This window comes from Triticum urartu, chromosome 1A (genome assembly GCF_056163025.1).
Source record: "Triticum urartu cultivar PI428250 chromosome 1A, HENAU_Tu73, whole genome shotgun sequence".
Classification (NCBI taxonomy): domain Eukaryota; kingdom Viridiplantae; phylum Streptophyta; class Magnoliopsida; order Poales; family Poaceae; genus Triticum; species Triticum urartu.
In genome coordinates, this window is record NC_141873.1 from 440,251,283 (window position 1) to 440,272,148 (window position 20,866).

Sequence of the window (20,866 nt, forward strand, 5' to 3'; positions counted from 1 at the left end):
GGACCTATTTAAGGGGGTCTTCTTCCCCAATGGTTACCTATCTCTTGATCTCGTTTTTGCCCCCATTATTGACCTTCTTTGAGCTTGCTAACTCTCAATCCCTCCATGGATTCTTGCTAGTTTTTGAGGGGAAAAGAGAGAGGAGATCTAGATCTACACTTCCACCAATCACTTTCTCCTCTATGTGAGGGGAACCCCTTGGATCTTGATCTTGGAGTTCTTGGTGTTCTCCTTCTTGTTCTTCCTCTCATTTTCCTCCATAGCATTAGTTGCTTTGGTGGGATTTGGGAGAGAAGGACTTGGGCACTCCGTGTGCCCTTGCCATTGCATTTGGTGCATAGGTTTGAGTTCTCCACGGTGATACGTGGAAGTTACAAGTTGAGAAGCTTATTACTCTTGGGTGCTTGGTACCCTTGAGCTTGTTCCTCTTGGGTGCTTGGGCGTCCTAGACGGTTGGTGGTGTTCGGAGCTCAATCATTGTGGTGTAAAGCTCCGGGCAAGCGCCAGGGTCTCCGATTAGGTTGTGGAGATCGCCCCGAGCAATTTGACGGGTTTCGGTGACCGCCCCCAAGGGTTGCCAAAGTGTACGGGTTCGGTGACCGACCCCAAGGGTTGCCATTTGTACGGGTTCGGTGACCGCCCTCAAGGGTCCCTTAGTGGAATCACGGCATCTTTTATTGTGCAAGGGCGTGAGGAGATTACGGTGGCCCTAGTGGCTTCTTGGGGAGCATTGTGCCTCCACACCGCTCCAAACGGAGATTAGCATCCGCAAGGGTGTGAACTTCGGGATACATCATTGTCTCCACGTGCCTCAGTTATCTCTTACCGAGCCCTTTACTTTGTGGTAGCCATATTGTTTCTTCTCATATATCTTGCTATCACTTAGTTGTTTATCTTGCTTAGCATAAGTTGTTGGTGCACATAGGTGAGCCTAGTTGTTGTAGGTTTTGTGCTTGACAAATTAACCGCTAGGTTTATTCCGCATTTGTTCAAGCCTAAACCGTAATTATTTTAAAGCATCTATTCACCCCCCACCATCCAGGGGACATCCACGATCTTTCAACGGTGATGGGTTGGATGAGATTTATCATGTAATCGAGTTAGTTTTGTTAGGGTTTGATCCCTAGTATCCACTATGTTCTGAGATTGATGTTGCTATGACTTTGCTATGCTTAATGCTTGTCACTAGGGCCCGAGTGCCATGATTTCATATCTGAACCTATTATGTTTTCGTGAATATATGTGAGTTCTTGATCCTATCTTGCAAGTCTATAGTCACCTACTATGTGTTATGATCCAGCAACCCCGAAGTGACAATAATCGGGACCACTCCCGGTGATGACCATAGTTTGAGGAGTTCATGTATTCACTATGTGTTAATGCTTTGGTCCGGTAATCTATTAAAAGGAGGCCTTAATATCCCTTAGTTTCCATTAGGACCCTGCTGCCACGGGAGGGTAGGACAAAAGATGCCATGCAAGTTCTTTTCCATAAGCACGTATGACTATATTCGGAATACATGCCTACATTACATTGATGAATTGGATCTAGTTCTGTGTCACCCTATGTTATGACTGTTACATGATGAACCACATCCGGCATAATTCTCCGTCACCGATCCAATGCCTACGAGCTTTTCACATATTGTTCTTCGCTTATTTACTTTTCCATTGCTACTGTTACAATCACTACAAAACCCAAAAATATTACTTTTGCTACCGTTACCGTTACTTCCATATTACTTTGCTACTAAATACTTTGCTGCAGATATTAAGTTATCCAGGTGTGGTTGAATTGACAACTCAACTGCTAATACTTGAGAATATTCTTTGGCTCCCCTTGTGTCGAATCAATAAACTTGGGTTGAATACTCTACCCTCGAAAACTGTTGTGATCCCCTATACTTGTGGGTTATCAAGACCATTTTCTGGCGCCGTTGCCCGGGAGCATAGCTCTATTCTTTGAGTCACTTGGGATTTATATCTGCTGGTCTTATGAGGAACTTGAAAGACGATAAAACAAAAATTTATCCCTCAACTACGAGGGGAGGTAAGGAACTGCCATCTAGCTCTGCACTTGATTCACCTTCTGTTTTGAGTAAGCTTGCGACACCTAAACCTGCTTCTGCTATTAATTCTGATATGTCGCATGTTATTGATGATGCCACTTATGCTATGCATGATACTTATGATGAAAATGCTTCTATGCTTGATACTACTGTGCCACTTGGTGAATTTCTTGATGAACAACTTGCTAGGGCTAGAGAGAATGAAAGTATTGAAACTGATAATATTGATGATAGTGATGATGAAGACTCTCCCCCTAATAAATATGAATTACATGTTGTTCCTGAGGGTTATGTTATGGATGAAGAAGCTGCTAGAGCTATTTTAGCTTGCAATGATAGATATGATCTTAAGAAGTTATTAGCTAAATGGAAGCAGCAATCTCTTAATGCTAGAATGAAACCTGACCCTGCTTTTGCTACTTCACCTATCTGTGTTACTGATAAGGATTATGAATTCTCTGTTGATCCTGATATAATTACTTTGGTTGAATCTGATCCTTTTTATGGCTATGAATCTGAAACTGTTGTGGCACATCTTACTAAATTAAATGATATAGCCACCCTGTTCACTAATGATGAGAGAACTCGCTACTTTTATATCCTTAAAATATTTCCGTTCTCATTAAAGGGTGATGCTAAGATATGGTTTAATTCTCTTGATCCTGGTTGTGTGTGTAGTCCCCAGGATATGATTTATTACTTCTCTGCTAAATATTTCCCTGCTCATAAGAAACAAGTTGCTTTAAGGGATATATACAACTTTGTGCAAACTGAAGAAGAGAGTCTCCCACAAGCTTGGGGGAGGCTTCTCCAATTACTTAATGCTTTGCCTGATCATCCTCTTAAGAAAAATGAAATATTTTATATCTTTTATAATGGACTAACCGATGCTTCCAGAGATTACCTGGATAGTTGTGCTGGTTCTGTTTTGAGGGAAAGGACACCGGATGAAGCTGAGATTCTATTGAATAATATGTTGACAAATGAAAATAATTGGACACTTCCTGAGCCAACTCCTGAGTCTATTCCTAAACCAACTTCGAAGAAGAGGGGTGTTCTATTTCTCAGTTCTGAAGATATGCAAGAGGCAAAGAAATCTATGAAAGAAAAAGGTATTAAAGCTGAAGATGTTAAGAATTTACCTCCTATTGAATAAATACATGGTCTAAATTTATCGCGTGTTGAAGAAACATATGATCTTAATCCTTCACCTATTGAAGAAACTCATGGTCTTGATAACACGACACAGGTAGTAAAGGTAAATTCTCTCTATAGATATGATAAAGCTGAAATCCCTCCTACTAAGTTTGCTAGCCAATGTTTGGATGAGTTTGATAACTTTATGGTTAAGCAATAAGATTTTAATGCTTATTTTGCTAGACAATTGAAACAAAATGCTTATATGATTGAACACTTGGGTGATTATATGTCTAGAGTTAAAGGTGAACTTAAACTCATTAGTAAACATGCTTCTATGGTTACCACTCAAGTAGAACAAGTACTTAAAGCTCAGAATGATTTGCTCAATGAATTGAATGGTAAGAATAATGACTATGCTGTTAGAGTGGCTACTAGTACTGGTAAAATGATTCAGGAACCTTTGTATCCTGAAGGCCATCCTAAGAGAATTGAGCAAGATTCTCAGAGAAGTAATTTAGATGCACCTAGACCATCTAAAAAGAAGAAAAAGAAAAATGATAGGACTTTGCTTGCTTCTAGTGAACCTATTGCTGAACCACCCGAGAATTCAAATGATATTTCTATTTCTGATGCTGAAACACAATCTGGTAATGAACATGAACCTAATGAAAATGTTAATGATAATGTTCATGATGATGCTCAACCTAGTAATGATAATGATGTAGAAATTGAACCTACTGTTGATCTTGATAACCCACAATCAAAGAATCAACGTTATGATAAGAGAGACTTTGTTGCTAGGAAGCACGGTAAGGAAAGAGAACCATGGGTTCAGAAACCCATGCCTTTTCCTCCCAAACCGTCCAAGAAAAAGGATGATGAGGATTTTGAGCGCTTTGTTGATTAGACCTATCTTTTTGCATATGCGATTAACTGATATGCTTAAAATGAATCCTTATGCTAAGTATATGAAAGAAATTGTCACTAATAAAAGAAAGATACCGGAAGCTGAAATTTCCACCATGCTTGCTAATTACACTTTCAAGGGTGGAATACCTAAGAAACTAGGAGATCCAGGAGTACCAACTATACCATGCTCCATTAAAAGAAACTATGTTAGAACTGCTTTATGTGACCTTGGAGCCGGTGTTAGTGTTATGCCTCTATCTTTATATCGTAGACTTGACTTGAATAAGTTGACACCTACTAAAATATCTTTGCAAATGGCTGATAAATCAACTGCTATACCTATTGGTATTTGTGAGGATGTGCCTGTTGTAGTTGCAAACGTTACTATTTAAACGGACTTTGTTATTCTTGATATTCTCGAGGACGATAGTATGCCTATTATTCTTGGAAGACCTTTTTTGAATACTGCAGGGGCTGTTATTGATTGCAATAAAGGCAATGTCACTTTTCATGTTAATGGTAATGAGCATACGGTACACTTTCCGAGGAAACAACCTCAAGTCTACAGTATCAATTCTATTGGAAAAATTCCATCGATTATTTTTGGAGGTTTTGAATTTCCTCTTCCTACTGTCAAGAAGAAATATGATATTCTTATTATTGGGGATGTGCATATCCCCTTTGAGGTAACATAGTGTTATTCGAAATTTCTCTGGTTCCATGTTATTCGGAATGAGTTTGTTAACAAGACTTGATCAACCTTGTTAGTGGATTCCTTTTGATGAGCATGAGATGGATGAAACTAGAAGGCACAACCTTCTGTACCCTCCTTTTACCTTCTCTTATTTAGTTGAAATAAAGCAAAAATGGTATTTTCCTGTTTGTTTTCTGAATTATCCGTGCAATATAAAAATACCCCGAAAATAAAAGTTCTCCAAATGCCCTGCCAATTTAATATGATTTTTTTGGAATATTTGAGAATATCTGGCACTGAGAACACGGCAGGGGGAGCAAGCAACTGGCCATGAGGGTCCAGGGCGCGCCCCCTGCCTCGTGGGCCCATGGTGGCTCCCCTCCACTTATTCCTGCACCCACACACTTCTTCTTCCTCCCAAAAAAATCACCATCCAGCTCAAGCACGAGTTCTAGCTCATTTTGCTGCGATTTTCGATCTCCTTGTTCAAAGCACCTCTCACAAAACTGCTTTAGGAGATTGTTCCTTGGTATGTGACTCCTCCATTGGTCCAATTGTTGGGGAACGTAGCAGAAATTCAAAATTTTCCTACGTGTCACCAAGATCTATCTATGGAGAAACCAGCAACGAGGGGAAGGAGAGTGCATCTACATACCCTTGTAGATCACTACGCGGAAGCGTTCAAGAGAACGGGGGTGATGGAGTCGTACTCGTCGTGATCCAAATCACCGATGATCCTAGTGCCGAACGGACGGCACCTCCGTGTTCAACACACGTACAGCCCGGTGACATCTCCTACGCCTTGATCCAGCAAGGGGAGAAGGAGAGGTTAGGGAAGACTCCATCCAGCAGCAGCACGACGGCGTGGTGGTGGTGGAGGAGCGTGGTACTCTAGCAGGCCTTCTCCAAGCACCGCAAGAGACGAGGAGGGAGAGGGGTAGGGCTGCGCCAAGAAGGAGAGGAACTCGTGTGTCTTGGGCAGCCCAATCCTCAAGTATATATAGGGGGGGAGGGGCTGCGCCCCCACCTAGGGTTCCCTCCCTAGGGGTGGCGGCAGCCCCCAGATCCCATCTGGGTGGCGGCCAGGTGGAGGGGAGAGGGAGGCGCACCAGGCATGGGCCCTAAGGCCCATCTGCCCTTAGGGTTTGCCCCCCCCCTCCTCCCCTTAGGTGCCTTGGGCCCTTGTGGGGGGCGCACCAGCCCACCTGGGGCTGGTCCCCTCCCACACTTGGCCCATGCAGCCCTCCGGGGCTTGTGGCCCCGCTTGGTGGACCCCCGGGACCCTCCCGGTGGTCCCGGTACGTTACCGATAAACCCCGAAACTTTTCCGGTGACCAAAACAGGACTTCCCATATATAAACCTTTACCTCTGGACCATTCCGGAACTCCTCGTGACGTTCGGGATCTCATCCGGTACTCCGAACAACATTCGGTAACCACGTATATCTATTCCCTATAACCCTAGCGTCATCGAACCTTAAGTGCGTAGACCCTACGGGTTCGGGAACCATGTAGACATGACCGAGATAACTCTTTGGTCAATAACCAACAGCGGGATCTGGATACCCATGTTGGCTCCCACATGTTCCACGATGATCTCATCGGATGAACCACGATGTCAAGGACTTAATCAATCCCGTATACAATTCCCTTTATCTAGCGGTACGAGACTTGCCCGAGATTCGATCGTCGGTATCCCGATACCTTGTTCAATCTCGTTACCGGCAAGTCTCTTTACTCGTTCCGTAACACATCATCCCGTGATCAACTCCTTGATCACATTGTGCACATTATGATGATGTCCTACCGAGTGGGCCCAGAGATACCTCTCCGTTTACACGGAGTGACAAATCCCAGTCTCGATTCATGCCAACCCAACAGACACTTTCGGAGATACCTGTAGTGTACCTTTATAGCCACCCAGTTACGTTGTGATGTTTGGCACACCCAAAGCACTCCTACGGTATCCGGGAGTTGCACAATCTCATGGTCTAAGGAAATGATACTTGACATTAGAAAAGCTTTAGCATACGAACTACATGATCTTGTGCTAGGCTTAGGATTGGGTCTTGTCCATCACATCATTCTCCTAATGATGTGATCCCGTTATCAACGACATCCAATGTCCATGGTCAGGAAACCATAACCATCTATTGATCAACGAGCTAGTCAACTAGAGGCTTACTAGGGACATGGTGTTGTCTATGTATCCACACATGTATCTGAGTTTCCTATCAATACAATTCTAGCATGGATAATAAACGATTATCATGAACAAGGAAATATAATAATAATCAATTTATTATTGCCTCTAGGGCATATTTCCAACAGTCTCCCACTTGCACTAGAGTCAATAATCCAGTTCACATCGATATGTGATTAACACTCAAGGTCACATCCCCATGTGACTAACACCCAGGAGTTCTGGGTTTGATCATGTTATGCTTGTGAGAGAGGTTTCAGTCAACGGGTCTGCAGCATTCAGATCCGTATGTACTTCACAAATTTCTATGTCATCTTGTAGATGCAACTACTACGCTACATTTGGAGCCATTTCAAATAACTGTTCTACTTGGAGCTATTCTAAATTGTTGCTCCATTATACGTATCCGGTATCTCTACTCAGAGCTATCCGGATAGGTGTTAAGCTTGCATCGACGTAACTCTTTACGTCGAACTCTTTATCACCTCCATAACCGAGAAACATATCCTTATTCCTCTAAGGATAATTTAGACCGCTATCTGGTGATCTACTCCTAGATTACCTTTGTACCCTCTTGCCAGATATGTGGCAAGGCACACATCAGGTGCGGTACTCAACATGGCACACCATATAGAGCCTATGACAAAAGCATAGGGGACGACCTTCGTCCTTCCTCTTTCTTCTGCCGTGGTCGAGCTTTAAGTCTTAACTTCATACCTTACAACTCAGGCAAGAACTCCTTTGACTGATCCATCTTGAACACCTTCAAGATCATGTCAAGGTATGTGCTCATTTGAAAGTACCATTAAGTGTTTTGATCTATCCTTATAGATCTAGATGCTCAATGTTCAAGTAGCTTAATCCAGGCTTTCCATTGAAAGACACTTTCCAAATAACCCTATATGCTTTCCAGAAATTCTACGTCATTTCTGATCAACAATATGTCAACAACATATACTCATCAGAAATTCTATAGTGCTCCCACTCACTTCTTTGGAAATACAAGTTTCTCATAAACTTTGTATACACCCAAAACTTTGATCATCTCATCAAAGCATACATTCCAACTCCGAGATGCTTACTCCAGTCCTTAGAAGGATTGCTGGAGCTTTGCATACTTGTTAGCATCTTTCAGGATTGACAAAACCTTCTGGTTGTATCACATACAACCTTTCCTCAAGAAAATCGTCGAGGAAACAATGGTTTTTGACATCCTATCTGCAAGATTTCATAAATAATGCAGTAATCGCTAATATAATTCCAACAGACTCTTAGCATCGCTACGAGTGAGAAAGTCTCATCGTAGTCAACTCCTTGAACTTGTCGGGAAACATCTTAACAACAAGTCGAGCTTTCTTAGTGGTGACACTTACCATCATTGTCCGTCTTCCTTTTAAAATCCATATGTACCTAACAGCCTTACGACCATCAAGTAGTTCTTCCAAAGTCTACACTTTGTTTTCATATATGGATCCTCTCTCGGATTATATGGCCTCGAGCCATTTTGGAATCCAGGCCCACCATCGCTTCTCCATATCTCGTAGGTTCATTGTTGTCTAGCAACATGACTTCCAAGACAGGATTACGTACCACTCTGAAGTAGTACGCATCCTTGTCATCCCACGAGGTTTGGTAGTGACTTGATCTGAAGTTTCATGATCACTATCATAAGCTTCCACTTCAATTGGTGTAGGTGCCACAGGAACAACTCCCTGTGCCCTGCCACACACTAGTTGAAGAGACGGTTCAATAACCTCATCAAGTCTCCACCATCCTCCCACTCAATTCTTTCGAGAGAAACTTTTTCCTCGAGAAAGGACCCGATTATAGAAACAATCCCTTATTGCTTTCGAATCTGAGACAGGAGGTATACCCAACTGTTTTGGGTGTCCTATGAGGATGCATTTATCCTCTTTGGGTTCGAGCTTATCAGCCTGAAACTTTTTTCACATAAGCGTCGCAGCCCCAAACCTTTAAGAAATGACAGCTTAGGTTTCTCTAAACCATAGTTCATACGGTGTCATCTCATCGGAATTACGTGGTGCCCTATTTAAAGTGAATGTGGTTGTCTCTAATGCCTAACCCATAAACTATCGTGGTAATTCGATAAGAGACATCATGGTATGCATCATATCCATTAGGATGCAGTTATGATGTTCGGACACACCATCACACTATGGTGTTCCAGGCTGTATTAGTTGTGAAACGATTTCCACAATGTCTTAATTCTGTGCCAAACTCATAATTCAGATATTCATCTCTGTGATCATATCATAGATATGTTATCCTCTTGTCACGACGATCTCTCACCTTCACCCTGAAATTACTTGAACCTTTCAATAATTCAGACTCGTGATTCATCAAGTAAATATACTCAACATCTACTCAAATCATCTGTGAAGTAAGAACATAACGATATCCACTACACGCCTCAGCACTCATTGGACTGCACACATCAAAATGTATTACTTCCAACAAGTTGCTTTCTAGTTCCATTTTACTGAAAACGAGGCTTTCAGTCATCTTGCCCATGTGGTATGATTTGCATGTCTCAAGTGATTCAAAATCAAGTGAGTCCAAACGGTCCATTTGCATGGAGTTTCTTCATGCATATACACCAATAGACATGGTTCGCATGTCTCAAACTTTTCAAAATGAGTGAGCCCAAAGATCCATCAACATGGAGCTTCTTCATGCGTTTTATACCGATATGACTCAAATTGCAGTGCCACATTTGTGTGGTACTATCATTACTATCTTATACCTTTGGCATGAAAATGTGTATCACTACGATCGAGATTCAATAAACCATTCATTTTAGGTGCAAGACCATTGAAGGTATTATTCAAATAAACAGAGTAACCATTATTCTCCTTAAATGAATAACCATATTGCGATAGACATAATCCAATCACGTCTATGCTCAACGCAAACACCAATCTCGATGGTAGAGGGAGCGTGCGATGCTTGATCACATCAAGCTTGGGAAAAACTTCCAACACATATCGCCAGCTCACCTTTAGCTAGTCTCCGTTTACTCCGCAGCCTTTTATTTCGAGTTTACTAACACTTAGCAACCGAACCGGTATCTAATACCATGGTGCTACTAGGAGTACTAGTAAAGTACACATTAACACAATGTATATCCAATATACTTCTATCGACCTTGCCAGCCTTCTCATCTACCAAGTATCTAGGATAATTCTGCTCCAGTGGCTGCTCCCCTTATTACAGAAGCACTTAGTCTCGGGTTTGGGTTCAACCTTGGGTTTCTTCACTAGAGCAGCAGCTGATTTGCCGTTTCATGAAGTATCCCTTCTTGCCCTTGCCCTTCTTGAAACTAGTGGTTTCACCAACCATCAACAATTGATGCTCCTTCTTGATTTCTACTTTTGTGGTGTCAAACATCGCGAATATCTCAAGGATCATCATATATGTCCCTGATATATTATATTTCATCACGAAGCTCTAGCAGCTTGGTGGTAATGACTTCGGAGAAACATCACTATCTCATCTGGAAGATCAACTCCCACTTGATTCAAATGATTGTCGTACTCAGACAATCTGAGCACAAGCTCAACAATTGAGCTTTTCTCCCTTAGTTTGCAGGCTAAGAAAATCCTCGGAGGTCTTATACCTCTTGACGTGGGCACGAGCCTGAAATCCCAATTTCAGCCCTCGAAACATCTCATATGTTTCGCGACGTTTTTTTTAAAACATCTTCGGTGCCTCAACTCTAAACCGTTTAACTGAACTATCACGTAGTTATCAAAATGTGTATGTCAGATGTTCGCAACATCCACAGACGACGTTCGAGGTTCAGCACACTGAGCGGTGCATTAAGGACATAAGCCTTCTATGAAGCAATGAGGACAATCCTTAGTTTACGGACCTAGTCCGCATAATTGCTACTATCAACTTTCAACTAAATTTTCTCTAGGAACATATCTAAACAGTAGAACTGAAGCGCGAGCTACGGCATAATTTGCGAAGACCTTTTGACTATGTTCAGGATAATTAAGTTCATCTTATGAACTCCCACTCAGATAGACATCCCTCTAGTCATCTAAGTGATTACATGATCCGAGTCAACTAGGCCGTGTCCGATCATCATGTGAGACGGACTAGTCAACATCGGTGAACATCTTCAAGTTGATCGTATCTACCATGCGACTCATGCTCGACCTTTCGGTCTCTTGTGTTCCGAGGCCATGTCTGTACATGCTAGGCTCGTCAAGTTAACCTAAGTGTTTCGCATGTGTTCCGAGGCCATGTCTGTACATGCTAGGCTCGTCAACACCCGTTGTATTCGAACGTAAGAATCTATCACACCCGATCATCACGTGGTGCTTCGAAACGACGAACTTTCGCAACGGTGCACAGTTAGGGGGAACACTTTCTTGAAATTTTAATGAGGGATCATCTTATTTACTACCGTCGTTCTAAGCAAATAAGATGTATAAACATGATAAACATCACATGCAATCAAATAGTGACATGATATGGCCAATATCATATTGCTCCTTTTAATCTCCATCTTCGGGGCTCCATGATCATCATCGTCACCGGCATGACACCATGATCTCCATCATCGTGTCTTCATGAAGTTGTCTCGCCAACTATTACTTCTACTACTACAGCTAACGGTTAGCAATAAAGTAAAGTAATTACATGACGTTTATGTTGACACGCAGGTCATAAATAAATTAAGACAACTCCTATGGCTCCTGCCAGTTGTCATACTCATCGACATGCAAGTCGTGATTCCTATTACAAGAACATGACCATCTCATACATCACATATATCATTCATCACATCCTTTGGCCATATCACATCACATAGCATACCCTGCAAAAACAAGTTAGACGTCCTCTAATTATTGTTTGCATGTTTTACGTGGCTGCTATGGGTTTCTAGCAAGAACGTTTCTTACCTACGCCAAAACCACAACGTGAATTGCCAATTTCTATTTACCCTTCATAAGGACCCTGTTCATCGAATCCGATCCGACTAAAGTGGGAGAGACAGACACCCGCCAGCCACCTTATGCAACTAGTGCATGTCAGTCGGTGGAACCGGTCTCACGTAAGCGTACGTGTAAGGTTGGTCCGGGCCGCTTCATCCCACAATGCCGCTGAATCAAGATAAGACTAGTAACGGCAAGATAATTGACAATATCGACGCCCACAACTACTTTGTGTTCTACTCGTGCATAGTAACTACGTATAGACCTAGCTCATGATGCCACTGTTGGAGAACGTAGCAGAAATTCAAAATTTTCCTACGTGTCACCAAGATCTATCTATGGAGAAACCAGCAACGAGGGGAAGGAGAGTGCATCCACATACCCTTGTAGATCGCTACGCGGAAGCGTTCAAGAGAACGGGGTTGATGGAGTCGTACTCGTCGTGATCCAAATCACCGATGATCCTAGTGCCGAACGGACGGCACCTCCGTGTTCAACACACGTACAGCCCGGTGACGTCTCCTACGCCTTGATCCAGCAAGGGGAGAAGGAGAGGTTGGGGAAGGCTCCATCCAGCAGCAGCACGACGGCGTGGTGGTGGTGGAGGAGCGTGGTACTTCAGCAGGGCTTCGCCAAGCACTGCAAGAGACGAGGAGGGAGAGGGGTAGGGCTGCGCCAAGAAGGAGAGGAACTCGTGTGTATTGGGCAGCCCAATCCTCAAGTATATATAGGGGGGGGGAGGGGCTGCGCCCCCATCTAGGGTTCCCTCCCTGGGGGTGGCGGCAGCCCCCAGATCCCATCTGGGTGGCGGCCAGGTGGAGGGGAGAGGGAGGCGCACCAGGCATGGGCCCTAAGGCCCATCTGCCCTTAGGGTTTGCCCCCCTCCTCCCCTTAGGCGCCTTGGGCCCTTGTGGGGGGGCGCATCAGCCCACCTGGGGCTGGTCCCCTCCCACACTTGGCCCATGCAGCCCTCCGGGGCTTGTGGCCCCGCTTGGTGGACCCTCGGGACCCTCCCGGTGGTCCCGGTACGTTACCGATAAACCCCGAAACTTTTCCGTTGACCAAAACAGGACTTCCCATATATAAATCTTTACCTCCGGACCATTCCGGAACTCCTCGTGACGTCCGGGATCTCATCCGGGACTCCGAACAACATTCGGTAACCACGTATATCTATTCCCTATAACCCTAGCGTCATCGAACCTTAAGTGTGTAGACCCTACGGGTTCGGAAACCATGCAGACATGACCGAGATAACTGTCTGGTCAATAACCAACAGCGGGATCTGGATACCCATGTTGGCTCCCACATGTTCCATGATGATCTCATCGGATGAACCATGATGTCAAGGACTTAATCAATCCCGTATACAATTCCCTTTATCTAGCGGTACGATACTTGCCCAAGATTCGATCGTCGGTATCCCGATACCTTGTTCAATCTCATTACCGGCAAGTCTCTTTACTCGTTCCGTAACACATCATCCCGTGATCAACTCCTTGATCACATTGTGCACATTATGATGATGTCCTACCGAGTGGGCCCAGAGATACCTCTCCGTTTACACGGAGTGACAAATCCCAGTCTCGATTCGTGCCAACCCAACAGACACTTTCAGAGATACCTATAGTGTACCTTTATAGCCACCCAGTTACGTTGTGACGTTTGGCACACCCAAAGCACTCCTACGGTATCCGGGAGTTGCACAATCTCATGGTCTAAGGAAATGATACTTGACATTAGAAAAGCTTTGGCATATGAACTACATGATCTTGTGCTAGGCTTAGGATTGGGTCTTGTCCATCACATCATTCTCCTAATGATGTGATCCCGTTATCAACGACATCCAATGTCCATGGTCAGGAAACCGTAACCATCTATTGATCAACGAGCTAGTCAACTAGAGGCTTACTAGGGACATGGTGTTGTCTATGTATCCACACATGTATCTGAGTTTCCTATCAATACAATTCTAGCATGGATAATAAACGATTATCATGAACAAGGAAATATAATAATAATCAATTTATTATTGCCTCTAGGGCATATTTCCAACACCAATTAGTTTTTGTTCTAGTGCTTTATTCATTGCAAATTTGTGCTGCCTAGGTGACCATGTTCTTGAGCTTGCATGTCAAATTTATATGGTTCCAAGTAGTTCTAATGCATGATATAGTCTCTAGGCACTTGTGGGAGTAGTTTCTACCAATTTTTGTTGAGTTTGGTTCACTTTTATTTGAAGTTACTAAAATTTTCAGAAATTTTTCAGAGGAAGAAATATGCTTAGGAAAATGTACCAAGGTGGTTCTTTAAGGAAGCAAGGACCCAGGCTTGCAATGTGTGATGCTGACGATGAGCCACCAAGGAACGCTCTAGTGCGGCCTTGTGAATGGCCTTCAGAGGACTTTATGGATCGAGCGGGAATCAAGGAAGAATTTAACGCATATTTGCGTAACGCTGATCTTGTAAGCTTCGAGGAGGAAAAGTGCCGCCAGTACCACTATCTCACTAGTTCCTTTGTGAAGAGGTTTGAATTTTCATCTTCACGCAATTCTCAAACTGTCCTGTTTGATCTTTATGAAAAATCTTATACGATGGACTTAGAGGATTTTACCACTGCTTGCAAACTTCCACAATGGGATAGTGCTAGTGAACCTCGCAAATCTGAATTTAGAGATTTTCTTGGTAGTATAACTGTGGGGAATCTAGAGATATAGCACAAGCTACCATAGGGAGCATTCATTTTCCTGCTATACGTTATTTTGCTCTCTTTATAGGTAGGTGCATAAATGGTAAAGATGAAGCATGTCATATGTGTGTCCCTAACCTCAGTATTCTTAGGAGTGCTGTGTTAGGAGACAAATCTTATAATTTGGGAGCCATTGTTGCGCGTAGGTGCATCACAATAGATTTAATGGAGATTTCTTTGGTGGAATTTATGCAACCCGCTTAGCTGATTTTATTGAGGTACCCATACATGAAAATGATATGGAGTTTCATCCTACTTATCTAGACTTTAATGCTATGGTTCACCATCAGTTTGTCGAGAGGAATGAACCACCTCTCCAGTACCGACTAATCTTTGACAGGCGTCACGCTGTCAATATTGTCCTCCCTGCTCCTGCTCTCTTTGACTTTCAGGCAAAGGGAAGACATTTTATAACCAGAGAGGAGGCAAATGAGTACGAAAGGAGGACGAGGGCAGCTCGCCTCCAAGCTGCAGCCCACGATGCAATAGCCGCTGCATCTCAGTACGACCCCAACTACAACTTTGGATATCCGCCAGGCCATCTGTGGCAATAAACCAACTTAGGCCAAAAGCCTAAGCTTGGGAGAGTACGTATTTCTCACCGACATTACATTCATGTTCACACACTCATTGCTAGATGTCGGTGCTCATACTTTTTCACTGCAATATCCATGCTAGTTTATTTTCTTTTTACGCTTTTTTCTTGTGTGTTTAATAAACCTTAAGAAAAACCAAAAAAAATAGTTGTAGCTTTTAGTTAGTTCACTTTTCTTGTTGTAGTAATAATTAAAAAGAAAACCCAAAAAGATTTCATGTTCTTCTTTTGCTTGTTGGGAGCTTTCCCGTGTAAATAGTTCTATTTCTTTGGGGGTCGATATGAGAAGACCATAATGAAATTGTTGAAGTGGCTCTTATATGCATTATTGTTGATTTAACCAAGAGCCCATATTGCCTTGTCTTCTCCTGTTTATTGAATGCTTGCAGATTCCAGCTTAGTCCAATGCACGTGCACTATTATTATTATTCACATCATTCGGTCGTGCAAGTGAAAGGCAATATTATGACGATATATGATGGACTGACTGAGATGAGAGAAGCTGGTATGAACTCGACCTCTCTTGTTTTTGTAAATATGATTAGTTCATCGTTCCTGATTCAGCCTATTATGAATAACATGTTTGCAATGACAATTAGAGATCATAGTTGCTCGTGCCATGCTTAATTAGCTAGGAGTTTATAATGGTCTACCTTGCGTGGCAACATGCTATTAAAATGGTTGTGATGTGGTATAGTGGGGTGGTATCCTCCTTTGAATGATTTAAGTGACTTGACTTGGCACATGTTCACACATGTAGTTGAAACAAATCAACATAGCCTTCACGATATTTATGTTCATGGTGGATTATATCCTACTCATGCTTGCACTTAATGTTTATTAATTTTAATTCATGTTCATGACTGTTGTCGCTCTCTAGTTGGTCGCTTCCCAGTCCTTTGCTAGCCTTCACTTGTACTAAGCGGGAATACTGCTTGTGCATCCAATCCCTTAAACCCCAAAGTTATTCCATATGAGTCCACTATACCTTCCTATATGCGGGTATCTATCTGCCGTTCCAAGTAAATTCGTATGTGCCAAACTCTAAACCTTCAAATGAAATTCTGTTTTGTATACTCGAATAGCTCATGTATCAACTAGGGTTGTCTGTATCTTCCATGTTAGGCGGGTTATTCTCAAGAGGAGTGGACTCCGCTCATCACTCACGAGAAAATGCCTGGTCACCGGGATGCCCAGTCCCATGCTTTATGCAAACTAAATCAAAATAATTGCAAACAAAACTCCCCCTGAGACTGTTGTTAGTTGGAGGCACTCATTGTTTTGAGCAAGCCATGGATTGATGCTTGTTGGTGGAGGGGGAGTATAAACTTTACCATTCTGTTTGGGAACCGCCTATAAGGTGTGTAGCATGGAAGATATGCCATCTCTTGGTTGTTATGTTCACAATGAAAGTATGCCGCTCAAAATATTATTTATCTCTGCTTTAAAATCGAGCTCTAGCACCTCTACAAATCCCTTTTTCCCTCTGCGAAGGGCCTATCTATTTACTTTTATGCTGAGTCATCACCCTCTTATTAAAAAGCACTAGCTGGAGAGCACTGCTGTCATTTGCATCCATTACTATTAATTTATATTGGGTATGACTGGATCTCTTTTACCATGAATTATGATGTCTAGTCAGTCCTTGATCTTTAAAGGTGCTCTGCATTTATGTTTTGCGGTCTCAGAAAGGGCTAGTGAGATACCATCTTGTTATATCATATCATGATTGTTTTGAGAAAGTGTTGTCATCCGAGATTTATTATTATTGCTCGCTAGTTGATTATGCCATTGACATGAGTAAACATGAGACCTAAATGTTATTGTGAATATGGTTAGTTATAATCTTTGCTGAAAACTTGAATGCTGGCTTTACATATTTACAACAACAAGAGCAAACAGAGTTTGTAAAAGTTTTTCTTTATCACTTTCAGTTTATCAACTGAATTACTTGAGGACAAGCAAAGGTTTAAGCTTGGGGGAGTTGATACGTCTCCGTCGTATCTACTTTTTCAAACACTTTTGCCCTTGTTTTGGACTCTAACTTGCATGATTTGAATGGAACTAACCCGGACTGACGCTGTTTTCAGCAGAATTGCCATGGTGTTATTTATGTACAGAAACAAAAGTTCTCGAAATGACCTGAAACTCCACGGAACTTATTTTTGGAAAATATTAAAAATATTGGAAGAAGAATCAACGTCAGGGGGGCCTCCAGCTGTCCACGAGGGTGGGGGGCACGCCTGCCCCCCTGGGCGCGCCCCCCTGCCTTGTGGGCTCCCTGTTGCTCCACCGACCTCAACTCCAACTCCATATATTCGTGTTCGGGGAGAAAAAAATCTGAGAGAAGGATTCATCGCGTTTTACGATACGGAGCCGCCGCCAAGCCCTAAAACCTCTTGGGAGGGCTGATCTGGAGTCCGTTCGGGGCTCCGGAGAGGGGAATCCGTCGCCGTCGTCATCATCAACCATCCTCCATCACCAATTTCATGATGCTCACCATCGTGCATGAGTAATTCCATCATAGGCTTGCTGGACGGTGATGGGTTGGATGAGATTTATCATGTAATCGAGTTAGTTTTGTTAGGGTTTGATCCCTAGTATCCACTATGTTCTGAGATTGATGTTGCTATGACTTTGCTATGCTTAATGCTTGTCACTAGGGCCCGAGTGCATGATTTCATATCTGAACCTATTATGTTTTCATGAATATATGTGAGTTCTTGATCCTATCTTGCAAGTCTATAGTCACCTACTATGTGTTATGATCCGGCAACCCCGAAGTGACAATATTCGGGACCACTCCCGGTGATGACCATAGTTTGAGGAGTTCATGTATTCACTATATGTTAATGCTTTGGTCCGGTACTCTATTAAAAGGAGGGCTTAATATCCCTTAGTTTCCATTAGGACCCCGCAGCCACGGGATGGTAGGACAAAAGATGTCATGCAAGTTCTTTTCCATAAGCACGTATGACTATATTCGGAATACATGCCTACATTACATTGATGAATTGGAGCTAGTTCTGTGTCACCCTATGTTATGACTGTTACATGATGAACCGCATCCGGCATAATTCTCCATCACCGATGCAATGCCTACGAGCTTTTCACATATTGTTCTTCACTTATTTACTTTTCCGTTGCTACTGTTACAATCACTACAAAACCAAAAAATATTACTTTTGCTACCGTTCCCGTTACTTCCATATTACTTTACTACTAAATACTTTGCTGCAGATATTAAGTTATCCAGGTGTGGTTGAATTGACAACTCAACTGCTAATACTTAAGAATATTCTTTGGCTCCCCTTGTGTCGAATCAATAAATTTGGGTTGAATACTCTACCCTCGAAAACTATTGCGATCCCCTATACTGTGGGTTATCAGTCTGCCCCTAAGAAAACCAAGTCCGTGGACATTGGAGATGTCTTGTTATCAAATGACGAGTTGAAATGCTTTATAAAATATGATATATTCTTGCATGATGGTATAAGACTAATTGCATAAACTTTGTTCTTAATAATAAAAACCATATATAATATCTAATAACATAAATATACTCTAAGTGTGTAATGTGGAATTACAAGTGATAAATGCTTACATATATTATATATTGTATGCTTGCTCACGACCATCTACGAGGCAGGGCAGGTCAAAAGGTACATATTATTAGCATGTTCATATCTGGCCAGATAAAAGAAGACAAAGAAAGACAGACCCATCAAAATATCATCACATCGTACAACATGATAATATTTATCTACAACAAGATATGAGTAGTCTCACCTCATTATCCATGCATACAATGATGTATTATTTCTAATTAATCCATGTGTATAATGATTTATTATCATTATTTCTAATTGTGTCTATGACGTATATGATATTTACACCAGCTATTTCTTCCTATTAACATTCCTGGTACCATTGGTATCTATCAGTCGTCAATGCCAAAAAAACATGAGATTCAAGTATTGGACTCGCTTGGTGCTCGGGTCAAATGGAGTGACCTTGCTACTACGGTAACTATCTGTTATTTTTGGTCCTCTTGACATATGTTTTGTTTGCCTCAATCCCTACTTTTTTCATATAAAATAGTTGCTGGGACTTGAGAAGCGTCTGAAATTTGGAGAACAAAATCCAGAGTTTAACAGAGATCATAAGTGGCCCAATGTCAATGTTACAAAATGGACAGCCGTAGAACATTTCCAGGAGGCAATGCAAATGGATGGGTAAAGCACTTGTCACAAATAGAAAATTATTGTGTTTGGTACTCATGCACACAAAGGTGTCATGTAACAAAAACTATTGATAAAAATATGTACTACATCTGTTAGCCGATGTATGAAGGTGAGTATAATGAACCATATTGTTTGTTCAAATAGTAGTCTGTTTATTTGATTCCTCTTGGTGATATTTTAAAGCATCATTCAATAAATTGTAACAGATAATGTGGATTGTTTATGCTAGCAGATGCATTTGTTTGATCAGTTCTCCCGTATTTCTTTTGTACATTGTTGTGATGGTTTATTGTTTCTAATAGGTACCACTTGTAGATTTATCTTCCGTACGCATTCATCGGCTGATACATCTTGTATATCATTGACAAACATGCACACCGTGCATATATTCTGGACTCTATCCATACATCACAGTCGTCATAGGTTAAAAATCTAAGGCATTTAGTTAAATTATGAAGATTGTGAGGAAATTCAACGACGCACTCAAAATAAAAGCAACCCGACTGGAATTACGATATATCTGGATGGCACCGTTTTTTCCGACGGGTATTCCAATGAGCATGGGCATTCAACGATGTTCACATAACTCCAGAAAAATATTTCAAAAGCCCGTGGAAATTCACATGCATTATACTAGTCTAGGTAAGGAGTCTGGGCACCTAGGTGCCCCCAGACGGTCATTTTACTAGAGGGAGTGTGGTTACTGTGGGAAAAGAGGCGGTATTAATTTGAGCAGGGTTAGGTGGGCGCACAGTGTTGGAAATATGCCCTAGAGGCAATAATATTGTATTGTTATATTTCCATATTCATAGTTAAGAGTTTATATTCCATGCTATAATTGCTATGATCCTGGAATATGCGATTCAGTGGAAAACTTATATGCACGTGTGGAATGATAACAGTAACAATAGGTTCCCGGTCTCGCCTCTAAGACTAGATCAAGTGTGTCGGTGATCACATTTTCCGGATCTTAGGGTATCGTTTAAAGTGTTAAACGGTAGTCCTAAAACAACTTTGAGATTATGACGTTGGAAGAACGATCATATCGAATCGGCCCAATACTTGTCTGTTATACTATGTGATTATATCGTCTGAAATCATCTGTTGTATCATGGAGTGTTAGCATGTGTTTTAGTTCCTCGGACCATATATAAGACTGTCTCAATCACTTCCTACCGAATGGTGGGCCTTGGAGTTGCTCAATCGTCATCTGTAACAAGGTGATCATAACGACAACTTTCAGGCACACATCCGAAAGTTTGACAAGTGACCGGATAACTCGAGAGTGGGATTTGCT